A 17,232-nucleotide genomic window follows, 5' to 3' on the forward strand; every position below is an offset into this window, starting at 1 on the left:
AAATGTGTGTAAAAATACAAATTTCAGATCAATAGGAAATTTTTCTCTCAAAACTTTTTGTGGCCAAGGGAAATCCTGTCTCCAGTTTAAAGCAATCTTTACATGGAATTTTTGGGGGCGCAGAATTTTGGGAAAAATCATGCAATGCAGTGCAATATGGTTTAGGTTTATTGAGGACAAAATATGTATTTGGCTGAGGATCGATAAGGCAGATACTATTTTGGTAAATTAAATAAATTGATGCCATCGAAAAAATTCACCATAGGAATGGAGAACAACTTTGGCCTCCCTCTAGGACTGCATAATACACAGAAGTAATGGTTAATTTATATTCATTGTATACTGTAAGTCTACCAATATTTCTACTGTGTAATTTCTAGTTTTCTGTAAAAGAAAACTATTGTGCCGGATTTGTCTGTCCGTCCGCACTTTTCCTGTCCGCCCTCAAGTCTTAGAAACTACTGAGGCTAGAGGGTTGCAAATTGTTATGTTGATCATCCACCCTCCAATCATCAAACACACCAAATACGCAGCCCTCTAGCCTCAGAAGTTTTTATGTTATTTAAGGTTAAATTTAGCCATAATAGTGCGTCTGGCAACGATATAGGACAGGCCACCACCTGGTCATGGTTAAAGTTTCATGGGCCACGGCTCATACAGCACTATACCGAGACCACCGAAAGATAGATCAATTTTCGGTGGCTTTGATGATACCCTGTACAGAAAACTCGATTGCGCCGAAGAAACTTCAGCGCATTTTTTACTTGTTATTCTGGCCTCATCACTGAAGTAAAGGAATCGGTTTTCACTGCCATGTTTTTGAAGAGGTTGCGTGTACGCAGCCTGTGCATACTGATGTTAACGAATAAACACATGTAATTCGGAATACAATAATATCCTGACATTATATGCATAAACCATTAATAACAGAGACGCACAATACAAAAAGCTGTTGGTACTACCATATATAAAGATTTTTAAGATATTCCACGTTTTCTCAGAAACTTGTTTGAAGCATTTCAGAACAATAACACAACGAGAAAAGCACAATGAACTCTCCTGATCATACTAGAGAATGTACATATCAAATCCCGTGTACGTCACGTGAAAATATTCATATTGTCAAACTGGAAAATCTTCGGAAAAGAGAACGGAACAGCGTAAAAAATCTGTAAGTTATGCAAATGATAACAATGCAATTTTCGGTCATGTTTGTGACAGCGACCACACTATCGACTGGATAGATGCTGTAAAGTTTGTTTATTATGATATGCTGTAAAGAAATATTACTGGACCCACTGTTATAAATTATAGTAAATTATGAATAATATCCATTACTGTCAGATTATGAATATTAGCCTTGAAATGTATTAACCTGATCCATTTCCTTAAACAAAACAAAAAAAGTGAACAAAGCATGGGTTTTACGTTAATCATTTGTCTGGTCTCAACCACCAAAGGTGTGAACAGACCTGCATGGGAATAAAAAGATAGGTTTTTAAACTGTCAACCTGTTTATCTGTCCTCTCGATAATGCCTTAACTAAAGGCGAGACGGATCAGGCTTTATACATTTTCAATTTTCTGAAGTTCATTTGCATGTTTGTTTCAGGTATTCAGGCGATTTAAGTAAGTATGTATGTATATGTATATATAAATATAGAAATATATGTATATATATATATATATATATATATATATATATATATATATATATATATATATATATATATATATATATATATAAACACAAATATCGTTTAATATCCAATTCGATAACTCGGAAACAACTTACACCAAAGAGCAATTATAACTGATGTGTGCTTTGTTGAAGCCCCGATGACATTTCAAAGACAAAAAACAGTTACATAAAATGTTGGTGGAAATATTTAAATTTAAAACAGATATCTACTGAATTTTCCTTTACAACTCAAAAGGGTAAAAAAAATTTTGCTTCTCTAACCATGGAATATCTTTCTATACATCAAAATAAACAAAGACACATCAGAGCCAAAGGTCGTTGGTCATTATATTAACTTAAAATACGATAGCGATGAAAACATTCATCAACATCTAAAGGGGCTTTTATGCGACGTCAAAGATGGAATGCAATTAAAAAGTAGGAGTATCGGAAAATAATAAAATAATTGGAAACCCCAGATGAGAATGATACAAACAACAAAGATACCATCCAAGCAGTAGCATGTTCAATAATGATGAACGTACATAAAGCGATTCCTTTGTGAGAGTCAAGATTTTTCTGTGAACTATGAGTCATCTAAAGCAACATCAGATAAAGGGGGAAGGTGAAAAAAGGATACTCCGGGAACGAAGAATCTATGGGGAATAAGGACAAAAATTTTCCTTCTCGAAAGTCAGCACAAGAAGAAATTTACAAGAAAATAATGGTTCTCTATTTGGAACATCAAATCCCCTTCTAGTATTTATGCCTTGACTACAAAACAGTATTGTAAACGCGGCTGTTTGTGGCTACTGCATTAACTCAAGGGCCACATTTGGTTGGCAGAGTTAACAGTGATTATACAGTATATAATTATGTGTGTATGTATGTATGCATGTATGTATGTATTTGTGATTATTCCCTCCCTTTTGACCACTGAGCTACGTCACGATGTATAAAGACACAAATTCATAATTATCAATCAGCTATTATGGTGGAGGTAGGCTGATATCTATTCTAAGTACAAAACATGAATTCGACCGTCGTATGTTTCAACTCGCCCCTTCAAAAACTCTCTCTTTCATTCCCCAAAATGGTAAGCCTAACCCCTCTCTCTCTCTCTCTCTCTCTCTGTTCAAAGTGACTGCTTTTAGGCCTAATTCCAACTGACTGTCGTCCTTTCCAAGGCAAGGGAGGAGCCAAAAAGAGTAAGTTGGCCCCCCCAATCTCATCCTGGACCCTCCGCGTGGGTTGACTGACGCCATGCGGTCATCATTATAGAAAACGTAATGAAGATTGACCTTTGCGCCATCTGGAAGGGAAGTGATGCGTAATCCCCGAAGGTTATTTATAGACGACGCTGCAACGAGACTCGAGACAAAGAACGCTCAGAACACGACCCGAGGACAGACGTCCTTGCCTTGCCTGTCCTTCTGAACCACGTGTTCGACCCCAGGGCTTGAACCAGTATACTTTGTAGTGGCATTATAATTCCCTCCTCCATCGCCAGCGCCCTACCGAATGAGGTCACTGTCATCTTGACAAAGGTAATGTGCTGGAGTAAGGTTCTTTTAGCCAGTCACGATTCCTGTTATTTCTCCGCCTGATTTTTCTTTTATTTTCCCTTGTGAAATTACCTTCAGTAATTTGCGTTGGAGCATTTTGTATTAACGTAATTATGCATTAGTGTTGAACTGAGCTATTTGGCACCATCTGCGCCTTCCTCAGTTTCCCTTTGAGCGTCTTATTATTATTGCAAGTATCCGTCTTGCATATTTTGCAGATAGGCCTCGACTGTGGAATCCCTCGGCTCCATCCATGTGCAGTTAGCAGGTCCTTATTATTACCTGCCAGTAATTCGTCATTCTCCTGATCTGTGTTTGTTACTTAAATATAATTAGTTAAGAGAGCCCCTGAGTCTACATAATTTCCTCACATGAAGAAGGCCCTAAGCCATAGGTTTCCTTTGTTTTGTCTACGAATTGTCCTAATATTGGGTAATATGTGTAATAAAAAAAGGGACTCCCTGCGTTCATCCGTTGCCACCCAGAATCAAGTAAGTATCCCTGACATTCGTAACAATATATATATATATATATATATATATATATATATATATATATATATATATATATATATATTTATATATAATATATATATATATATATATATATATATATATATATATATATATATATATATCAAATGCGTGAAACACAAGTTCGGAAATATTGGGCAATTTCTTCCCGTGGGCGTAATAGTCGAACATTTTCCAGCCCTTTGCCAAACACTTTCTATACATTTTCCTCTCGCCACTGTCACCCGGGACTCAGATAGTGCGCCCGCCATGAATCCAAATTTCCTTCCATCAGCAGTCAGGTCGTGACTCTTCATGAGGAGAATTCAAGACCAGGGCCCTTTAAAGAAAATTGTCGAGGAAGCTAAAGGTAAAATATCTTTGATTTTTATGTTTATTTTCGAGTTTTTCAAGCGTTGGCCACCTGGGTCCTTTGATTAAAACCGATAAGAATCTCAAGTCAGTGGGATCTGTTCGAGTGACCTGTCAAGACTAGACGTAGGTATCAAGATTCCAAAAAATAAGTCAATGATCAGATGATTATTTTTTCCTAGTGGAAAAATATACATCTGGTTCAACACCTTGCAGCATGAATATTCTCCCAACGCTATGATCATACTGATTCCAGGTTCTGTCAAAAAGAACGGCAACAACATTTGAATTGATTTTATACAAGGTTATTTCAGTTCTTACTACTCTTTTCTTAAAGGCTAATATATGCTAAAATCTTGCCGATGTTCATAATCTGGAGAACACGAAATGCAGGAATTCTGAAGTTTGTCACTTTTAGTTTTCTGTAAAAGAAAACTATTGAGATGGCTATTTGTCTGTCCGTCCGTACTTTTTCTGTCCTCCCTCAGATCTTAAAAACTACTGAGGCTACAGGGCTGCAAACTGGTATGTTGATCATCCACCGTCCAATCAATCACACCAAATTGTAGCCCTTTAGCCTCAGTAGTTTTTATTTTATGTAAGGTTAAAGTTAATCATGATCGTGGTCTGGCACCGCTATAGGTGCCAACGACACAAGCCACCACCGGGCCGTGGCTGAAAGTTTCATGTGCTGTGGTTGAGAGTTTCATACAGCATTATACACTGTACAGAAAACTCGACTGCGCCGAAGAAACTTCGGCGCATTTTTCACTTTATTCTTGTACACGCAGGCGGAAGTTAAACCTGGCGTGATGCTTCCGTAGAGTTTCCCATTGTCGGTATACGGTACGGTAACTAAAAGTTGTATTTTTTTAATGTGTCGTTGAACACTTTACTTTTTTAATTACTTTCCTTTTTATTGGATTCTTTCCCATATACTATTCTTTTGTTTTTTCCAGGATTATTTGGAAACTAAGGTGTTTCCAGGTGAACACAATACCTACGTTTCACCGATAGCGATATATATTTATGAACAATAGTGATATGGTCATGATTTACCTGACTTTCTTAATACGATTATTTTGCAAAAAAAACTGCATCGTAGATATAAAAATATATTGTTGGCCTACAGTTGTAACTAAGGTTGCACGACGGCAAGACTAAGCGGGGCGTTTATTAACCATAAAATATAGCTGTCACAGACAGAAGAGTATACACACCAATGAATTATTGTATCTTTAAGATATTGAGATATAACACGAGGAAATCTATATAAACGTTCACTGAAATATCTTCGCCAAACCTACTTTCACAGTCCCCCTAGATACCACGAACATTTAATAATAATAATAATAATAATAATAATAATAATAATAATAATAATAATAATAATAATAATAATAATAATAATAATAATAATAATAATAATAATATAATAATAATAATAATAATAATAAAACTCGTAACTAAAACAGGCCATATTCACAAGACGTTTGGTCTTTCGTTATTAAATTGATGGTGGCGATAAAATTTGTTATTTAAAAAGTTGGTTTTTTAATCTTATTCGTAGCCTAATCCGATATTTTTTAAAATCTACGAGAACAAAATTTCACTTTTCACCCAACAAAAAAAAAAAGTATATCTTAGTTTAACCAGACCACTGAGCTGATTAACAGCTCTCCTAGGGCTGGCCCGAAGGATTAGATTTATTTTTACGTGGCTAAGAACCAATTGGTTACCTAGCAACGGGACCTACAGCTTATTGTGGAATCCGAACCACATTATAGCGAGAAATGAATTTCTATCACCAGAAACAAATTCCTCTTGTTCTACACTGGCCGGTCGGAGATTCGAACTCGCGACCAACAGAGTGATAGCTGAGAACGGAACCCGCTCACAAAATAAGTATGCATTAAACAAGCAAATTAATACAGTATAAATATTGATATTATTATTATTATTATTATTATTATTATTATTATTTCGACGTGAACATGCTCAGTACAGCCTGAGCGGAATGCTGTCTAGTGCGATACTAACCACGAATTTTTGTAGTACAAAAACCCCACGGAATATGAACGCCGTATTTCAGTTACCAGCTTCGTCACTCTGTAACTATTAGTCAGTTACCGTATGCTTCCTTAACAAAACTACCTTAGTTTACAACTATCTTCCTCTCCAAAGAATGACGAACATGGACGAGTTACTTGGTAGCATATATTAACCCTGAAAAATCAATTATTAGCAAAAATATATTAACCCTAAAATATCCGTTATTTACTAGACAGAAAAACTCTATATAAAGTGAATGCGGCTGATGCAGCTATCACTTTCAACACTGTGCTGAGAAGAGGATTATTATTATTATTATTATTATTATTATTATTATTATTATTATTATTATTATTATTATTATTATTATTTACCCTTCTAAGACACAAAAAATCCACTGAATTTAGCTTGAATTTGAAAGAAGTGTCTTTAATAATCAAGACCTCAATAAAAACCGCCATTAAAAAAAAGCAGTTGATACAAACAGACGAATTTCCGTAATATGTCATTCTCAGCTGTGCATTAATTCTACATGATGAAGGAAGTATATGCCATTTCATGAACACATTAGAATTACTTCTTTACGTCAGTTGTGTATTAATGAAAGACGAAATGGTGAATAATACATTACACATGAAACGAAGGTAATAAATATTGCATCGAACTTCTTTTCGTGTTTTCCTTTTATTTGGATGAATGCAAAGAGCTACCAAGGGGTTTCTCTTTCTTTTCCCCTTGATAAAATTCGTCCGCTAGCATTTGTGCATTATTAAAATAGCTGCGAGTTCATTCGTCGACAAATCGTTAAACTTGAATTAAACGTATATCATATTAGTTTACAAGACGGCCCCGGGGAGATTTTCCTTTTGTAAAGAACGAAAACCATTATGCAGTTTTAAAGCTGTTAATAAATCTCTCCTATAACTTCAACAGAAAAGTCAATTATTTCTAATTAGTAGGAAGGGAGTGTTAAATTTTGATTTGTTTGTTATTGTAAATTTTTATAACTTAATCGTTTCAGTTTATCAACTGCAATTTTAACACTTAGGGATAAGCGAAGGAGATATACACACACACATACACACACACACACACACACACACACACATATATATATATATATATATATATATATATATATATATATATATATATATATATATATATATATATATATACATATATATGTGTGTGTGCTAGTGAGACAAAAATTCTTATATATATGTGTGTGTGCCAAAAATTCTAATTATATATATACATATTTATATATAACGTGTGTGTGTGGATGTGTGAGGGTGAGTATATGTGAATATCTACGTATGTGTGTGTTTGCGTACGCTTTTTTTTCCCCTTGGGCTGTAAAAGCCTTTTAATCGCATTAGCAAACGCTCTTGATAGCTAAAATTCATAAGGCACATCAAGCGTAATAAAAGTCAGACAGCATAATGGCAGTCCACTCCAGCGTAATTTTATATTTATTAGTGAAATCCCGTTGCATGACTATGCTTTCAGCTAATTAACAACTCGGGAGAATGACTGCGCATGCGCTTATTGCAGAGCATTTACGAAGGTCATTGGGGAGAAGCCTTAGCCTTCTCCACGTTTTTCTGCCTTTGCACTGGATGTCTCAAAACGTTATCGACGGATTTCATTAATGGAATTTTGTGGAAGGACCAAATATTCGATTTTGTGATGGATTCGAATCCGGAAACTGATTTGCTGTATTATCAATGGAGCAAGAGCATAACAATAATATATATATAAATATATACATATATATATAATATATATATACATACATACATACATACATACATACATACATACATACATACAAACACACACACACACAATATATATATATATATATATATATATATATATATATATATATATATATATATATATATATATATACTCGTATATATATAAAACTTTAGTGAAATCTGGCGCAGAGAGGTCTTCCTTGTACTCCACAAATCTCTATTAATTTCCAGCCTCCCCACTCATAGAAAGTAACATACATTATCTTTTAAATGCTTGTTTCTCCCCTGTTGCACTATAGTGTAATCCTAAGTTTTGAGAAAGTCTTAGAAATGACAAGTTTTTTCTTTTTATTTTACCTTAACATATTCCTCACTGAGATGCATTCATAAGATCTATTGCCCTTTAAGGGATAACACTCTCTTCAGCGTAATGAAGGCGCTACAACACAGCTTGCAGTATGTCATTAGTTTGAATTGCTTTCTGTCTTCTAATTTATAACTGCGCCTACAGGTCACTTCTCACCGAGGCCGTCAAACTCCACTTACTTAGCTTTGATCTAATTTTTAACCTTCGTTCAAAACAAATCTTTCGGGCTAGTCCAATGGGAGACTGGAATATTATCAAGTGGTCTGGTAACACTGCTGAATAATAATTCTGTCTATAGCAGTATTAATTTTGTTACATTTTACATTTTTGTATACTTGCTTAAGAAGCACATTTGCGTCTATTCTTAATGAGGATAACTGTTTGGATGTACCGTACTAGTTAGGCTATGTATATATTTTATAACACATCGGCACATTTCTTAAAGCATATGGGACTTCACACAATTTTTCGAAGTTTCTAATTTTTGCCCTTGCCAGTAAAAGTTAACAAAAAAATCTCCCTTCCTGGTCACGTTGTTGGTTTTCAATTTTTTTTCTTCCATTTTTATAAATTTTTTCTTTCCAGTTCCAGTGAATTATTTTTCGGGTGGTTCTTTCCCGAAATTTTTTCATGAAAGTTTCTTTCACTAAAAACCTATTTTTAGCTTTAGGCCTTATACCTAATATTCTCCAAATAAAAAAATACAAATTATAAAAAAACACTCAAATAATTTTATTGAAAAATGGAATTTCTGAAAAAAAAAAATTTTCCACTAAAATGGAAAAGACCATACAATTATTTTTCTATCTTTGCATTTTTGAAGGGCGCAAAGGTCCGAGCAAAAAGAGGAAAACACAGCACTTTCAGCGAACGAAAAATAAACCTAAATTGCAATCTTTTCACACGAACGCCCACGAAACGAATATCAAAACAAGTGTTGAATAGTAATCGTGCTGATCCTTATGCAATAACCATCGAACCGGACATGCAATAATTTATTTGCCTCTGTTTGTTCCCCTTCCTTTGTTTTAAAGGGGCCATGGTCCTTTCCCTTGATCTTCCTAACATGTCCCTTAAGTATTTTTTTTCATATACTCATGCGTGCATATATTTGTCTTAATTCCTAAATAAAGCTGCTCAAGCAGTAGCATATAATCGAATAGAGTTGGGGGCATGCCCTTGATTTTCCTAACATGTTCCCTAAGTATTTACTTTTTTATATATCGGTACTTGTTGATGTTTGCTTTCATTTATAAATAAAGCTACCCCAGCAGTGGCATATAATCGAACAGAGTTGGAGGCATACGTACTTTAGGCCCCGGGATTGTGAAGTAGGGTGGTCGGTTTTCTCTGCCACCCACCCCAAACCCCCGTACGCCCCATGATCACTCCTGTACCCTCTGACAACTTACTCTACCTCATTTGGCTCTATTAAGTTTCATTCTGACTGACAAGTAAATGGGTCTTTTCGTCTTGCTCTGCTTTAATGTATGCGTCTTTTGAATATAATAATAATAATAACAATAATAACAATAATAATAATAATAATTATTATTATTATTATTATTATTATTATTAATAATAATAATAATAATAATAATAATAATAATAATAATAATAATAATAATAATAATAAAAACTACATCGTTAAGAAATTCACAAAGTCGTGATTAGATTGTTGTACATTAAAAATCCACAATTATAAGAATAAACTGAATTATTTGCAAAAGATAAAAACAGACTTTCGGGCACCTAAACCGTGTTCCTCCTCAGCGTTTGCGTAAACACTGAGGAGGAACACCGTTCACGTGTTCGAAAATCTTTGTTTTGATCTTTTCCAAATAATGTCATTTATTCATATAGGCTAATTGTGGATTTTTAACACACAAAGTATATCATCAATGAAGCGCGCTTGGGCAAGATTCGAGCAGCAATACAGTTTATGCACCGAAGCGAAATTTAAGAGAATCATGATACTTCAGAGTACTGTTCTGGATGAGCCAATAGCCTGCACTTCTGGATGAATAAGAGATCTTGCGTGAGGAAGTAGTGTTTAAGACCGAAGGCGGTTCTTTGTAAGCAAGATTTATGTCAACTTTTAGCATTTTGATCTCAAACTTTGTACCAAGCTGATTGCGTAAGGCTAATTTATCGACCTTGCTTAATGTTAATATTGCAAGAGTCTCAGAGGTGACAGAAAACGAATTTGGGTGACACCATTAGTAAGATAAAGGGATACTGAGACTTTAAACCTTGTGTCAGGTAAAGTAGCACATAAAACATCGCAGATGCATTTCCACAACATAAAAATGAAAAGAGATATAATTATGATCCATGAATATCAAAAATAAATTCACTTAATTATGGTCAGTTAAATGAGGGTGATGACAGGTGTTTCCGAAGAAACTGTGTATATTCATACACAAAAATGATGCACAATTAAATGGCTGAGACATAATTATTGCATGCACTGCTTCCCATTCTTGTAATTCTTTGCAGTTGTTTATTATACTTCACATGGGCCTCAATTAAACTGAATCTCCTATATCTGTACAAATCGTCTCTAACTAAAATATATGTCAATATTTTCCTCGAAAAGAAATAATGGGCCACGAAGCGCCGACTTCTGACCCATTTCTCGAACCACAAACTGACGTCTTTTACAACAAAGACGCGAAAAGTTTGATTGGGGAACTGAAAGACAGTCTCGCGAAGTCTGCAGCAAAAGAATTTCAGATTTCATTCTCAGACGTCGAAGGGAAAAATCGCTTTGTCAGTGGTCTTCACGGAATGAAATACGCAAGAGTGTTTAAAGATTATGCCATAAGGTAAGTGAAATCCGAAGAGCAGAGGATAGATAAATCCAAAATATTTGAATGTGGAAACAGTGATGAAATTATTCTCTCTCTCTCTCTCTCTCTCTCTCTCTCTCTCTCTCTCTCTCTCTCTCTCTCTCTCTCTCTCTCTCTCTTTGAGAATCCATTTTTTATCTCTCCTTGTCATTTCATAGCTGCCGCAGGAAATTTGCAATACCAGTGTTAACAAGTTTGACAAAGAACTCAAGGAAGACTGTGGGATTATACTCGATGCAACATGATTTTCATTAAATTATATTTATGTATCATTAGCTTGTATTGCACATTCTGTCAATTTTTGCTACGTGCAATTTTATTATAATGTTCACTGTGACTCTCTCTCTCTCTCTCTCTCTCTCTCTCTCTCTCTCTCTCTCTCTCTCTCTCTCTCTCTCTCTCTCTCTCTCTCTCTCTCGTATTCGTATGTGGAAGTGAGAGAACCCTTGCAACGATTCCTTTACCAATAAAACAAACTCCTTATCTTTTTAAATAAAACAACAAATATCAGCGGAAATTCGCACAGGAAAAATAACCGACTCCAGCTGCCGTGACAGCTGTTTCACCTGCCTTTGAGCAACATAAGAAAATCTCCCAGACGGAAAATGGCAATTTGACCAGCTGGGTTTTTCGGTCATTTGTGGACCTCCGCTCGCTCTGTCCCAATCCGCCGTATTTTTCTTGTGTTGGAAGGTAAATTTCTATTTCATTGCACTGAGGATATCATCGTTTTTATTCCACTCACAGGGGGTGAAAGATCTAAGCAGAAACTTTATAAAATAAGAAGGGTTCACAGATTTCAAAACTCACCTTGTAAAAAAAATTTAATGTTACAACACATCTTCGCAATCTGTTACAATTGGTCATAGGTTACGACGCAGTCCAAAACTCAAGAAAGGATGAGAGAGTAAATAACGACGAAATAAGTATATCCTATACAAAAGAGGCAAGTTGCTTCACAAATGAACGAGAAAAAAATTAAGGTCATATACTAAAAGACTCATATTAGGTCGATTTAAGAGCAACAAAGACGCGCTCTTTCTGCATTTTCCCCCATTCAACTATATTAAAATGAAAATGCAATCGACTGCACTGCAGGTTTATATCCCACGCGAATGACTAAAAATCGAGCGGGTTATTAGATTTACAGGAATTCGCAATTTATTAATACTCCTGCACTCGAGGGTTTCATAAATCTATTTTGTTAGCTATCCTGTCTCTGGGATTCAACAGGAAATGAGAGGCTATATACAAAGATTTCAAAGATGGCTGTTGGCATCTTACACAGGTACATTTTTTATTCTATTCATTTTATGTTAAATTATATGATTCTATTCATTATATAAATGAAATAATGGGAATTTGTAACCTTCTATATGAGTTTTCAACAATGAATTTCTCACCTTTCAACATATCCCACACGAGTACTTTCCGTTACAATATACAGAAACAGGGAATATTTTCATTATCATCCTCGCACGACAAAATACATTTTATAAAGGAACTGTTGAACAGCAATTGAAAAATATTCCTTTCGAAAACACGAATTTATACTACCGACACAAAATGGTAAACAACAAAATGGAATTCAGGTTAAAAACAAAAAGGTAAAAAAATGCGCCGAAGATTCTTTGGTGCAATCGAGTTTTCTGAACAGCCACTACGGCGTATAACAAGGCCACCGAAAACAGAGCTATCTTACGGTGGTCTCGGTATGGTGGCCTATCCTATATCGTTGCCAGAAGAACGATTATGGCTAAATTTAACCTTAAATAAAATAAAAACTACTGAGGCTAGAGAGCTGTAATTTGCTATGTTTGATGATTGGAGGGTGGATGATCAACATACCAATTTGCAGCCCTCTAGCCTGAGTAGTTTTTAAGATCTGAGTGCGGACAGGAAAAGTGCGGACAGCAAAAACCGCAGGCGGAGAGACAAAGCCAGCACAATAGTTTTCTTTTACAGAAAACTAAAACGAAATTTCCAAGCGTATTACACTCGCAATGAACCCAGTAAAAAAAAAAAGGATGACAGAATAAATGAAAATGTATCGCTCCTCCTTAATTGCCCGTAAATCTCAGTTTCCATTGTCAGAATACTAATTATGTTCGCATAGCCTTTCGGTAGGTGGAATTTTCTAACCTCTCTCTCATGCGCTTCCTGGAAGGCTATAAACAACATCATCCTTGATGGGAAAATAGTAGAGATGGGGGATATTGCTCGCGTAGTCAATGATTAAAAAGTATCTGTTTAATGACAGTTGTTAACGTTTTGTGAATAATGTTCTCATTATTTCCTTAGCTATCCTACCTCTGGAATTCGGGAAATGCGAATCTAATTACAAAGCTTCCAAAACTGGTAGTCGGTATCTCACATAGCCTCTTTTTTATTCATTCTATTCAACATAAAACTACGTGAAAAACTATAATTTCAAATAATTTTTTGCCTTTTACATTATTTTTCAACACTGAATTTCTAACCTTTCAGCACTCCAAAATGAATACTTTCATTCACACTACACCGAAACTATAAACTGTATTCGATATCATCCTACCATGGCGAGAGACACTACATTTTATAAAAAGAACTAATGAAAAGAAACTGAAAAATATTCCTTTCGAAGATAAAAACTTATGCCATCGAGGCAGAATGGGAAACAACAAAATGGAATTCCAGTTAAAAAATAAGTGAAATTCCCATGAGTATTACATTCTCGCACAAAATACACGCAATGAATCCACTGGAAAAAAAAAAAGGTGGCTTGAATAAATGGAAATGTATCGCTCCTCCTTGTTTGCCCATAAATCTCAGTTTCCATTGTCAGAATACTAATTATGTTCGCATAGCCTTTCGGTAGGTGAAATTTTCTAACCTTCTCTTCCGTGTGTTTCCTGGAAGGCTATAAGCAGCATCATCCTTGACGGGAAAATAGTAAAGATGGGAGAATTGCTTGCGCAGTTAATGATTAAAAAGTACCTGTTTAATGACAGTTGTTAACGTCTTGTGAATAATGTTCTCATTATTTACTTGGCTATCCTACCTCTGGGATTCCATAAAAAATGCGAATCTATTTACAAAGCTTCGAAAACTAGTAGTCGGTATCTTACAAAGCCTCTTTTTTTTCTCATTCTATTCAACACAAAACTACAGTAAGTGAAAAACTATAATGTCAAATAATTTTTGCCTTTTATATTAGTTTTCAACACTGAATTTCTCACCTTTCAACACTCCAACATGATTACTTTCATTCGCACTACACCGAAAATACGAACTGTATTCGATATCATCCTCTCATGGCAAAAGACACAATATTTTATAAAAAGAACTATTGAAAAGAAATTGAAAAATACTCCTTTCGAAAATGAAAACTTATACCACCGAGGCAGAATGGGAAACAACAAAATGGAATTCCAGTTAAAAAATAAGTGAAATTCCCATGAATCCACTAGAAAAAAGGTGGCTTGAAATAAATGGAAATGTATCGCGCCTCCTTAATTGCCCATAAATCTCAGTTTCCATTGTCAGAATACTAATTATGTTCGCATAGCCTTTCGGTTGGTGGAATTCTGTAACCTTCTCTTCCGTGTGTTTCCTGGAAGGCTATAAACAGCAGCAACATTGATGGGAAAATAGTAGAAATTGCAGAAACTGTCTGCGTAGTCGTTCATAAAAATATGTTTAATGCTGGTCGTTAGCGTTCTGTGAATAACGTTCCCTTTATTTTTGACGCTACACATTGTATGAGGCGTTTGTAATGATGTTGCTCATACCATACTCTTCGTCGTCTGACAATGGCTCTGAATAACTCCGGCAACTTCGAAGTTCAAGCTCAAAATTTGAAACTCATTTGGACCATGAAGGGGGAACGAAATCCCACGGTGCCACTAGTGATACTAATTCACTTACTAAACAAGTTAAAAAAAATTACCAAGCAGAATACGTTTTGCCTTCATTTTTTAGTTTACGTCATACTGACTTCATGTAAAACAGATCAGGTTTCAGTTTCCCCAATAGTTTATCATTATTATTCAAAAGGGTTGATACGTAATTCTTCAAAGTCCTGAATAGATTTCCTCGTATAGTTTTCTTCTTAAAGGAGGTGTAAAAAATATTATTGCTAAAACTTTCCAATAGATCGCAGAGGATGCATTGGGAAGGACACGTGGTTAGAATGGAAGAGGGCAGAATACCCAAAGTGGTTATGGAAGGATCAATAGAAGGGAGAAGACAAGTAGTGAGACCGGGGATGAAATGGAAAGGTAATGTGTTAAGAGATCTAAGAGAATTGGGAGTGGAGGATCTTAAGTATAACTGTAGAGATGTAGCACTCTATAGGGGAACGTGGAGAGGTCTAGTGCAAGCGGCATGGGTCACCAAAAGGCCCGAGAGCCATAGGAGTGAGTGAGTGAGTGAAAACTTTCCAAGACTGAGATTGCTTCTGTATTTATAAAATGGTCTCTTTTTTTTATATCAATATTATTATCCCTCTGGTTCGACCAGCAAGGCCACGGACTTCCCTTGTTGGCTTACTCAAAAATTAATTCTCATTTATGGAGAACACAAAGGGACGCAGCGAGGAAACAGCTAATAATTAAAAACAAAAGACGATAAATAATAAATAAACCAATACGTAAAAAGTGAGAATAAACAAAGCAATAAATGTGTTAAATCTCAAATAAATAGTGAGTAGAGGAAAATGCTTTGTGGTGTACCCTCGAGCAACGAAATTAGAATATACGGCTGTGAGAGGCCACAGTACAGGAGGCCATAACACAACACAAGGTTCGAACAACAACAACAACGACAACAGATACTTTACTAGTAGTTCAATCAAGCACAGAATTACAAGGAAAGGATATTGAGAACCCTAGGAAAACATAATATACTAATACACTAATTAAAGTTATTCGCGAAAAACAATTCTTCCTTTGTAATGAACGACATAAATTCGAATGTTCAAACCAAAAGGTACGATTCGTCGACCGCTCTGTCCATGTCAGCAATAATGACGCAATACGACTGCCTCATTACTGCGTAAGGGAAATTCATTATTGGTAAAATGGAAAGGATTCTCATTTTTGTGGGGGAATTTGGAATGGCAGTAATACTACTGCTACAAATACCCGAATGAAAGCTACGGTTCGTCAATGGCTCTGTCCATGATAAAAATAATGACACGTTTTTTCCTTAAATGGCACTATCCGATTACTTTATTGCTATGGTAGGGAGACCGACGGACACTGAAAAACATTCATATTTTAGGGGATATTATTAGTAGCATGATATGTCAAATTTAATCTATTAGAAGATACGGAACCTGAATAATGAAGAGGCCATTGCGCCTTGAATCTCGACGCCAGGTCAACCCGTCCCTTGAGGTCACTCGATCAAGGCATTGGAAAATCAAGTGTCTCTGATCCTAATGCCAGCTCTCTCTCTCTCTCTCTCTCTCTCTCTCTCTCTCTCTCTCTCTCTCTCTCTCTCTCTCTCTCTCTCTCTCTCTAAGTCTGTAATAAATTGAAAACGTGAAGTCGTAGTTTCTTTATTTAGGATTTACATTAACGAGTTCATCTATCAGCGATGATACACACATATCATATATATATATATATATATATATATATATATATATATATATATATATATACACTAAAACTACTTGTATATAATCAGATTTTAACTCAAGTTTGTTATTTAACTCTCTCTCTCTCTCTCTCTCTCTCTCTCTCTCTCTCTCTCTCTCTCTCTCTCTCTCTCTCTCTCTCTCTCTCTGCTTCCTTTTTTTAACCTTGTCAGCGATATTGGATAACTTTACAGAAGTTTGTAATTCCAGCAGACCTCTGCATAAATAAACCGTAATCCTTATAAAATATTTTCGTCGAACGGCGACCCGAAAGACATTTGATGTTGGTCGTACAAAGTTTAGTTTCCAAACGGACCAGTTCTTTAAAAGTGAAATGTTATACTGCCTTGTTAATGCCTAGCTTTGGGCTCTGGATGCTTTTTCAGTAATAAATAATTCTGCTCTTTCGTTTATTTCAGTTGTAAACCAAGATTTTTATTGCC

This window comes from Macrobrachium rosenbergii, chromosome 10 (genome assembly GCF_040412425.1).
Source record: "Macrobrachium rosenbergii isolate ZJJX-2024 chromosome 10, ASM4041242v1, whole genome shotgun sequence".
NCBI lineage: Eukaryota > Metazoa > Arthropoda > Malacostraca > Decapoda > Palaemonidae > Macrobrachium > Macrobrachium rosenbergii.